The following is a 10,951-nucleotide window of genomic DNA, read 5'->3' on the forward strand; positions in this document are numbered from 1 at the left end:
TTAGGCTTTTGGCTATCCTTGAATATCTTGGGGTGGCATGGGCATCCCCAAGCATAGGCTCTTGCCACTCCTTATTCCATAGTCCATAAAAGCTTTACCCAAAACTTGAAAACTTCACAACACAAAACTCAACAGGAAATCTTATAAGCTCCATTAGTGAAAGAAAACAAAACCACCACATAAGGTACTGTAATGAACTAATTCTTTATTTATTTTGGTGTTAAACCTACTAACGCAAACTTCTGGAACTCTAAAAATCCTACCAAAATAGGAAGTCCTGGAAAATTTGTCTATGGATCACAAGCAAAAAGAATCAATGCAAAAGCACGTTTCTGTGATTTAACAAAACTATTATTCGTGCGTGCAAAGTTTCTATTTTTTAGCAGATTCAAATCAACTATCATCATAGGTTATGCTATAGGTTCTACTTGGCACAAACACTAACTAAAAGATAAAAATACATCTAAACAGAAGGTACATGAAAGATTTATTACTAAGCAGGAACAAAAAAAACACAAAGAAAATTGGGTTGCCTCTGTAGGATCGAAAGTATGTCTAGAGGGGGGTGAATATACTACTTGACCAAATAAAAACTTATCCTTTTCCCAATTTTAGTCTTTGGCAGATTTTAGCTATCTTAGCACAAGTCAAGCAATCTTAACACAATTCAAGCAAGCATGCAAAGAGTATATGAGCAGCAGAAAGTAAAGCATGCAACTTGCAAGAATGTAAAGGGAAGGGTTTGGAGAATTCAAACGCAATTGGAGACACAGATGTTTTTGTCGTGGTTCCGATAGGTGGTGCTATCGTAGATCCATGTTGATGGAGACTTCAACCAACGAAGGGTAACGGTTGCGCGAGTCCACGGAGGGCTCCACCCACGAAGGGTCCACGAAGCAGCAACCTTGTCTATCCCACCATGGCCGTCGCCCACGAAGGACTTGCCTCACTAGCGGTAGATCTTCACGAAGTAGGCGATCTCCTTGCCCTTACAAACTCTTTGGTTCAACTCCACAATCTTGTCAGAGGCTCCCAAGTGAAACCTAGCCAATCTAGGAGACACCACTCTCCAAGAAGTAACAAATGGTGTGTTGATGTTGAACTCCTTGCTCTTGTGCTTCAAATGATAGTCTCCCCAACACTCAACTCTCTCTCACAGGATTTGGATTTGGTGGAAAGAAGATTTGAGTGGAAAGAAACTTGGGGAAGGCTAGAGATTAAGATTCATATGGTAGGAATAGAATATCTTGGCCTCAACACAAGTGTAGGTGGTTCTCTCTTAGAAATGCAAGTTGGAAGTGTAGGTTCGTTCTGATGGCTCTCTCCATGAACAAAGAGGAGGTGGAGGGGTATATATAGCCCCCACACAAAATCTAACCGTTACACACAACTTGCCAAACTTGGTGGGACCGAATTGGTAAACTCGGTCGGACCGATTTAGCAAATTTACTGACCGTTAGGATTTTCGGTGGGACCGACTTGCAACTCGGTAGGACCGCTATGATTAGGGTTAGGGCATAATGTAATCTCGGTGAGACCGATTTTGGTAATAAGCTAACCAGAGAGTTGGTCAGGTAAACTCGGTGGGACCGGTTCGCTCATTTTGGTGGGACCGAAAATGTTACAAAAAGGATACAGGGAGTTTGCATTGCAATCTCGGTGGGACCGATCGCTCATCTTGGTGCTACCGAAATGTTGCGAAGGGAAACAGAGAGATTACAATCCCATCTCGGTGAGACCGAGATCCCTATCGGTGAGACCGATTTGCCTAGGGTTTGTGGCAGTGGCTCTAACATCTGAACTCGGTGGCGCCGGATAGAAAGAATCGGTGGGGCCGAGTTTGACTTTTGGTTTAGGTCATATGTGGATGTAGGAAGGTAATGTACTGATCCAAACTTGTGTGTTTCAACAGCAGCATCTGGGATCTCCTTGTACATATGTGCCATAGTGTTGTGATCCATCTTATTCTTGGCATAGACATCTGTTAACCCACAAGTGTAGGGGATCGCAACAAATTTCGAGGGTGAAGTACAACCCAAATTTATTAATTCGACACAAGGGGAGCCAAAGAATATTCTTGAGTATTAGCAGTTGAGTTGTCAATTCAACCACACCTGGATAACTTAGTATCTGCAGCAAAGTATTTAGCAGCAAAGTAGTATGATAGTAATGGTAACAGTAGCAAAAGTAAAGATAAATGTTTTTGGGTTTTTTGTAGTAGTTGTAACAGTAGCAACGGAAAAGTAAATAAGCGAAGACCAGTATATGAAAAGCTTGTAGGCAATGGATCAGTGATGGATAATTATGCTGGATGCGATTCCTCATGTAATAGTTATAACATAGGGTGACACAGAACTAGCTCCAGTTCATCAATGTAATGTAGGCATGTATTTCGTGAATAGTCATACGTGCTTATGGAAAAGAACTTGCATGCCATCTTTTGTCCTACCCTCCCGTGGCAGCGGGGTTCGAGCGGAAACTAAGGGATATTAAGGCCTCCTTTTAATAGAGAACCGGACCAAAGCATTAACACATAGTGAATACATGAACTCCTCAAACTACGGTCATCACCGAGAAGTATCTCGATTATTGTCACTTCGAGGTTGTCGGATCATAACACATAATAGGTGACTATAGACTTGCAAGATAGGATCAAGAACTGTGACGCCCCCGATTCAATCATACACTAATCATGCACACAAATGTGTACGATCAAGATCAGGGACTCACGGGAAGATATCACAACACAACTCTAAAAACATAAATAAGTCATACAAGCATCATAATACAAGCCAGGGGCCTCGAGGGCTCGAATACAAGTGCTCGATCATAGACGAGTCAGCGGAAGCAACAATATCTGAGTACAGACATAAGTAAACAAGTAGCCATAGATGGCTAACACAAACTGGGATACAGATCGAAAGAGGCGCAGGCCTCTTGCCTCGGATCCTCCTAACTACTCCTGGTCATCATCAGCGAGTTGCACGAAGTAGTAGGCACCTCCGGTGTAGTAGGAGTCGTCGTCGACGGTGGCGTCTGGATCCTGGGCTCCAACATCTGGTTGCGACAACCAGGTAGAAGGGATAGGGGGAAAAGAGGGAGAAAGCAACCGTGAGTACTCATCCAAAGTACTCGCAAGCAAGGAGCTACACTACATATGCATGGTACATGCGTAAGGAGGCCATATCAGTGGACTGAACTGCAGAATGCCAGAATAAGAGGGGGATAGCTATTCCTATTGAAGACTACGCTTCTGGCAGCCTCCGTCTTGCAGCATGTAGAAGAGAGTAGATTGAAGTCCTCCAAGTAGCATCTCCAAGTAGCATCTCCAAGTAGCATCTCCAAGCAGCATCTCCAGTAGCATCGCATAGCATAATCCTACCCGGCGATCCTCTCCTCGTCGCCCTGTTAGAGAGCGATCACCGGGTTGTATCTGGCACTTGGAAGGGTGTGTTTTATTAAGTATCCGGTTCTAGTTGTCATAAGGTCAAGGTACAACTCCAAGTCGTCCTGTTACCGAAGATCACGGCTATTCGAATAGATTAACTTCCCTGCAGGGGTGCACCACATAACCCAACACGCTCGATCCCATTTGGCCGGACACACTTTCCTGGGTCATGCCCGGCCTTGGAAGATCAACATGTCGCAGCCCCACCTAGGCACAACAGAGAGGTCAGCACGCCGGTCTAAATCCTATGCACGCAGGGGTCTGGGCCCATCGCCCATTGCACACCTGCATGTTGCGTACGCGGCCGGTGAGTAGACCTAGCAACCTCCATTACAAAGGAAGTTGCGTTAACGCAGTCCAACCCGGCGCGCACCACTCAGTCGCTGACGTCAAGAAGGCTTCGGCTGATACCACGATGCCGGGATACCCATAACTACTCCCGCGTAGATGGTTAGTGCGTATAGGCTCGTAGCCAACTCAGATCAAATTCCAAGATCTCGTTAAGCGTGTTAAATATCCGCGAACGCCGACCAGGGCCAGGCCCACCTGTCTCCTAGGTGGTCTCAACCTGCCCTGCCGCTCCGCCACAAAGTAACAGTCGGGGGCCGTCGGGAACCCAGGCCCACTCTACCGGGATGGAGCCACCTGCCCCTTCAGCCCCCATCTCCGAACAGTATCACAGGTAATGTAACTGTGTAAAGTATATCGTATATGCCCGTGATCACCTCCCGAAGTGATCACGGCCCAGTAGTATAGCATGGCAGACGGACAAGAGTGTAGGGCCACTGATGGAACACTAGCATCCTATACTAAGCAGTAGGATAGCAGGTAATGGTAACAACAGTAGTAGCAAGGACAGGCTATGCATCAGGATAGGAATAACGGAAAGCAGTAACATGCTACACTACTCTAATGCAAGCAGTATAGAGAAAATAGTAGGCAATATCTGGTGATCAAAGGGGGGGCTTGCCTGGTTGCTCTGGCAAGGAGGGGTCATCTTCGATGTAGTCAAACACACGGACATCGGCAGCGGTCTCGGAGTCTACCGGAAAGGAGTAACGGAGGGGGAACACAATAAATAACGGAGCAATCAAATGAAACACAAAGCAAGACGCGGCAATACGCGGTGCTAGGTATGTCCTAACACGGTATTATGTGATACCGGCGAAAGGGGGAAACATCCGGGAAAGTATTCCCGGTGTTTCGCGTTTTCGGACAGATGAACCGGAGGGGAAAAGTTGCGTGTTTGCTATGCTAGGGATGTGTGGCTGACAAACAGGCTGCGTACCCGGATTCGTCTCATTGTTCTGAGCAACTTTCATGTAGAAAGTATTTTAATCCGAGTTACGGATTAAAAGATATGATTTCTGAAGATTTTATTAATTTCTGGTATTTAATTAATTATTTAAATTAATTCGAAAATGAATTAATGACATCAGCATGATGTCATGCTGACGTCAGTAGTCAGCAGAGTTGACTGGGTCAAACTGACACGTGGGTCCAGTGGGACCCACCTGTCATACTCTGTTTAGGTTAATTGGGCCTTAGTTAAACTAAGTACTATTTAATTAAACTAACTGGTTAATTAGCTTAATTAAACATGATTAATTAACTTAATTAATTCACTTATTGATTAATTAATTCATGTAATTATTATTTATTTATTTATTTATTTATTTTTAATTCTTTTTTTAAATAAAGTTCTGGGGCATGTGCCCACATGTCTGTGGCCCCAAGGGCCTAACGGGCACAGGGCGGTGCGAGCGCGGGCACCGCCCGAACGGGCGTGGGCGCTGGGTGCCCGAGACGGTCCAGGCGCGTCCCGCTGCACGGTGGGACTGGTAGCGCGCCGGTGAGGTTTGGCCGGGGCGCCACCGGCCGGAGCAGTGCGGGCGGGGGCACTGGTCAAAGGTGGCGGCGGCGGTGAGCGCAGCAGCGCGCGGGAGGCCGCGCGGGGCAGTGGGCGAGGCCGGCGCGAGATGCGGGCGCGGGGGAGCAGGGCGCGGGGGCCGGGGTGCCGGAGTTGGCCGCGGGTGTAGCGGCGTCGCCGGCGCAGGGGGGATTCGGTGGCCGCATCGGAGGCAGCAGGGGGGCTGGGGGGCACGGCGCGGTGAGCGCGCATCGGACGCGGCCGGAGCGCGTCAACCGGGGGCGAGATCGGCGGGGACCTCGGCGACGAGCGCGAGCGCGCGAGGGAGAGGGAGGGGGCAAGGCGGGGCTCACATCGGGCATGTAGGGAACGGGGCAGTGGGGCTTGGGGAGGACGACGACGATGACGTGCGTAGGAGGGAGGCAGACCGGTGAGGTGGAGGAGGCAGTCCGGCGAGGGAGCTCCGGCGTCAGGCACGACGGGCGCAGCGCCTCGATCCAGCGAGGGAGGGGATGAGGACGAGCGACGATGGTGTAGGCGAGTGGCTTGAGGAGAGGAGGAGGCCTCGGCGAGGTTTTCAGGCGGCGGTGGTGCGATGCACAGCGACGAGGCGATGGGGACGGCGTCGAGGGGGTTTCGTCCCCGATCCAGATTTGGATCGGGAGACGGGGAACGTGGGAGCGAGTGGGGGGGGGGAATGGTGCGTTGGGGGTTAGGGTTTGGTCGCCCAGGGGTTATGGGGGAGTGGGGGGCGGCCTGGGTCTGTGGCCGAATGGGCCAGCCTGCTGGGTCGAAACCCAGTGGGGGCCTTTCTCTCTTTCCCTTTTTTTTGTTTGTTTCTGTTTTTTTGTAGGTTCTTTTGTTTTATTTACTTTTAGTTTTATAAAATATACCATTAGCCCCTAAATTAGTATTTATAAACACTCTATTGCCACATTAATTTCTCATACCTAATAAAATAGTTTAATGTTTTAATATTTATAAAATACATCTAATTATTTGTATAAGCCACTGTTTTATTTAGTTTAGTGCTTTTAATTATTTTATAAAAATGTGATCCTCCACCATAATTACCTAAGCATTATTTGCCACCTCTAGAACATTTTAATTTTAATGTTTGAAAACTTTACCATTTGACATGATTTTGAATTTTTTGAATTCGAACGGGATTGAACCATCATGAGATTTACAACAGTAAGATTGGTGACGTGGCATCATTAGCAGAGGTTACTGTAGCTTGATTATCCGGGCGTCACAATTCTCCTCCACTACAAGAAATCTCGTCCCGAGATTTAAGAGGGGAGTAGGGGGAAGTTTTGGTTACGAAATTCTAACATGTCTTCTCGGTCTTGGTTGCCCTTCTTGAAGAGGTTGATCCATAGCGTTGATGTCTTCATTTCTCTACATCCATGCATCATGAGGAAGCTGTCGTCCTTCCTTTGGGAACTCCATCGTACTTACAGAGGAGTAAAGGATGGGTATACAGGAAGAATGGAATTCTACATGGTTGCTTATTCGGTAGAAAATCATTAGGGAACGTGGCGAAAAGTAACTCTCGAATTGAAATTTACGAAAATATCGAGAGCAAGGTAAGGAGGTAACATGGGAAGTTTCGAGCGGGCATGCAATCGCTTGATGCCTGAAATAGGGTGTGAAATGGGGTTCAAAGCAATGAGAATAAGTATTGTGTCCGATACCAGAATAGATCACTAGGATGGTGGTCCGTGAATTACATACAAGGCCATGCACGAGGAATAACTTTAGAAACAGGGGGTGTACAGGAGAGTCAGGTTTCGATCCTGTGGAACTGTGGGTTATGGGCCCACCATGTGGGTTAAAGTAGGAAGGGCAGTGACGTCTTGCAAGATCATGTAAGCAAGGCATGTCAGAGGATAGCCTGTCAGCTATGTTGGCAACAACATCGATACCAAGGGCGAGGGACGAAGAGAGCCATTTTCCTGCTCGTTGAACGAGGCGGACCAGTAGGAAAAGTTCTCATCCATCGGTGGTTACCAGAATGTCATCAACAAAAGCAACAGGGTCTTTCTGACAGAATTGTGCAGCGAGTTGGTTACATAAGCAGGGAATTGTTACTGCTTAGATCATATTGATCGCAAGAAAGGTTAAAGAAACCAATGGAAAGGAAAATGTGTTTAAACATATATTTCAGGGGTATATCCTTTCCAAGGATAAGCAGAGCATGATATCCATGACAGGATAGTAAGTAGAAACCATTTAGGTAAGGGGAGAGGATTTCATGACATAGCCCAAACAACGGTATTTGGATAATGGACAGAGAAAATTTAGCATTGTTCTTCAAATGCTCTTATTGAAAATCGGAGTACCACAGACATGCTTCAAGGTAGCATTGCCATGGTCTTCAAGCAAAGGTCAGACTCTGGATACACAAAGGGATTCATCATTAAGCCAAGGAGAGGATGAGGAGGTGGCTGATGGACTTAGCGATATTTCAACGGGGTATCCAAAAAGATGGATTTCCACAGTTATGTGAACAAGGGGATAACATTTGTCGGATCAAATGATATAATGATGTATGTTCAAGGAAAACATACACAATTAATCATTGGTTGAACGGTGTACCCAAAATATGGGCTGGGTTGCACAACCAATGTTGGAATGGCGATTGAGCAACCAACACACTAAATTGGAATTATTGTCCATTAACTCTGAAGCAATAGGGTAGCTAGAGATAATAAATTCGCACAACAGAGTTCACTCAACACGGGGACTAAGAATGGTGATGGCGAGATGCACCACTGTACCAAGAATTTTTAAGAGGTGGTGAAATTCTCACCACATTCTTGACATAAAAGATGGTAACATTCCAAAGTAATTAAGAACAACTGCTGGATAGCAAGGAACTCAAGGTATAACACAAAACACAAACAAGTTTGTGTTGGAGGGGAGGCATTAAAGTGGTCGATGACAACACAAATCATCAAGGGCAAGGACGGTATTTCTCATCATGAATTCAATTGATATCCAGGAAGAGCTCAGAATGTTGATGATGATCATGACAGATTCTGTCGAGAGGTTTCCTGGAGATGTAATCGATCGGCGATGACCTCAAGTCAAAGGAATGATGCAACGAAATGATCTTGGGACCATGAGTAGGACACAAACTCGAATTCAAGCTTGTCGTTCAAGGTGGAACGATAAGACAAGGAAGATCGACGTAAGCTTAGCTCGTCACCAAAAGTTGTGCTCTGGGAATAAGGACCAGGTAGCACAGTTAAAATTTAGCACTTTAATGATATAGCCGATCAGGCTAGGAATGACTTGAAGGATTAATAAACTCATAAGCAACGGAGATTACTTAGAGCTATTGAATCGGAGTGCGAAATTGATTCACTTATCAGTGTCCTTGAGTGTCTAACAACTCATAACCCGGGGAAAATTGGAATCGGTGAGAAATAATACTTGAAGAACTCATAAGAAGTAATATGGTCCTGTGCTATTATCGAGATACCACGGGGTAATACTCGAAGCTAGATCATAATAGAGGTTGGACGGGTGCATTGATCTGCAGAGGACAAGTGGTTCAACTTGTCCGAGAAAAGGATCAAAGATGATCAATCATGGTCGGTACCACGGTCGCAAAGGACCAACATAGATACAAGATAAACTTATAACAAGGGGACCATTATTAATAGAAGAAGCTTTCATGATAGATTCCACATCGGGTCCATGGGCATGAACACAAAGTTCAAGGTCGACTCCCACTTCTCCAAAGCAGAACCTTACATTCACTTCTCGTTTTGATAATGGTATTAGTGTTGATAGTTTTAACTGGTGAAATACCAGATGAGTATGGCCCGTGAAATCTTTCGAGCTCACATAGATTAGTTAAGGCATTGGTTCAACCCATCGAGGCGTCTTAGGAACATATACCACAAGTTTTTAGAAGTAATTAACACAAGCTCGAAAGTAGAGCATGGTTCACAAAAGCAGAGGATACAATTTACCAAAGGCATTACGTATTAGGGAAAGAACTTCCAAAGTGATTGAATATGAAGGACGTTGTCGGATAAAATCCAACAAGGTTCTGATGGTCCATAAAGGATCTGATGTGAGTATCGGCTCACAACCAGAGGAAGAATCAATGCAAAGACATTGGATTATAGAAACAACTGAGTAACTTGGAGCTCAATTGCAAAGGAATTATGATTTACAAAGCGAAGGATCAGAAGCAAACGCTCCGATCAAGGATGGATAAGTTCAATATACTTAGGGGCACAATCGACGACAATTTGATTGGCGAGAACCAGCCCACGTTTGAAATGACGTCTGAGCCGGAAGGATGAATTCTAGGATATGACTGAGGATTGAGGGCATTCACATCATATTGGATCAACAGACTTAAAATGATAATGACAAAGGATGCCAATAAGATTACCAGACTTATAGGATTTAATCCCAATGCAAGCAACCAAGAATTTCAAGAGCAATAGGTTGTTGAGGATCTTCAGAAGATCGGACAGTATTTAAGAGTATCTTATGAAGCATACGAACAACTGGGATGAACAGATACTCGATAAGTGCGAGGAATTATCCGTAGGGGGTATTCATGTGGTAAAGAACTGCAAGGCAGTAAACTCAAAGGATTGTCGAAACAGTAGAGAGGATTTTGAGGTATCTGGTAATAACAAGATCAACGGGGAATCATTGAATGAATGGCAAGTGTACGTGGTTATCCATAGGGATTATCGATGGAAGGGAATCGCAAAATCGATGGCACAAAGTCTCAGGAGAACATCGGAGAGTATTGTCAAAATCTTTTGTTGAAGTAGTCGATCATATGTAATGAAGGGGCTCTCCGGCAGGAAGTGTAACGAGAACCTAAAGTTAGATTTTAGCAAAATCATTTAACCCGGATAGAAGAGAGATCAGAGTTCCAGAGTATAGACGAGGAACAAAAGATCCTAATACCACCCAATGGCGACGTGGGCCCATGGGCCGCACAGCCATGTTAGTAAAACAGTTTTCATCGACTAGACTCAACTTCGGCCAAGGAGTGTGGAAGAGGGATTCCTACAGGCAGTCGGCTCTGATACCAACTTGTGACGCCCCCGATTCAATCGTACACTAATCATGCACGCAAATGTGTACGATCAAGATCAGGGACTCACGGGAAGATATCACAACACAACTCTAAAAACATAAATAAGTCATACAAGCATCATAATACAAGCCAGGGGCCTCGAGGGCTCGAATACAAGTGCTCGATCATAGACGAGTCAGCGGAAGCAACAATATCTGAGTACAGACATAAGTAAACAAGTAGCCATAGATGGCTAACACAAACTGGGATACAGATCGAAAGAGGCGCAGGCCTCCTGCCTGGGATCCTCCTAACTACTCCTGGTCGTCATCAGCGGGCTGCACGTAGTAGTAGGCACCTCCGGTGTAGTAGGAGTCGTTGTCGACGGTGGCGTCTGGATCCTGGGCTCCAACATCTGGTTGCGACAACCAGGTAGAAGGGATAGGGGGAAAAGAGGGAGAAAGCAACCGTGAGTACTCATCCAAAGTACTCGCAAGCAAGGAGCTACACTACATATGCATGGGTACATGCGTAAGGAGGCCATATCAGTGGACTGAACTGCAGAATGCCA

The sequence above is a fragment of the Triticum aestivum genome, chromosome 7B (genome assembly GCF_018294505.1).
Source record: "Triticum aestivum cultivar Chinese Spring chromosome 7B, IWGSC CS RefSeq v2.1, whole genome shotgun sequence".
NCBI classification, from domain to species: Eukaryota; Viridiplantae; Streptophyta; class Magnoliopsida; order Poales; family Poaceae; genus Triticum; species Triticum aestivum.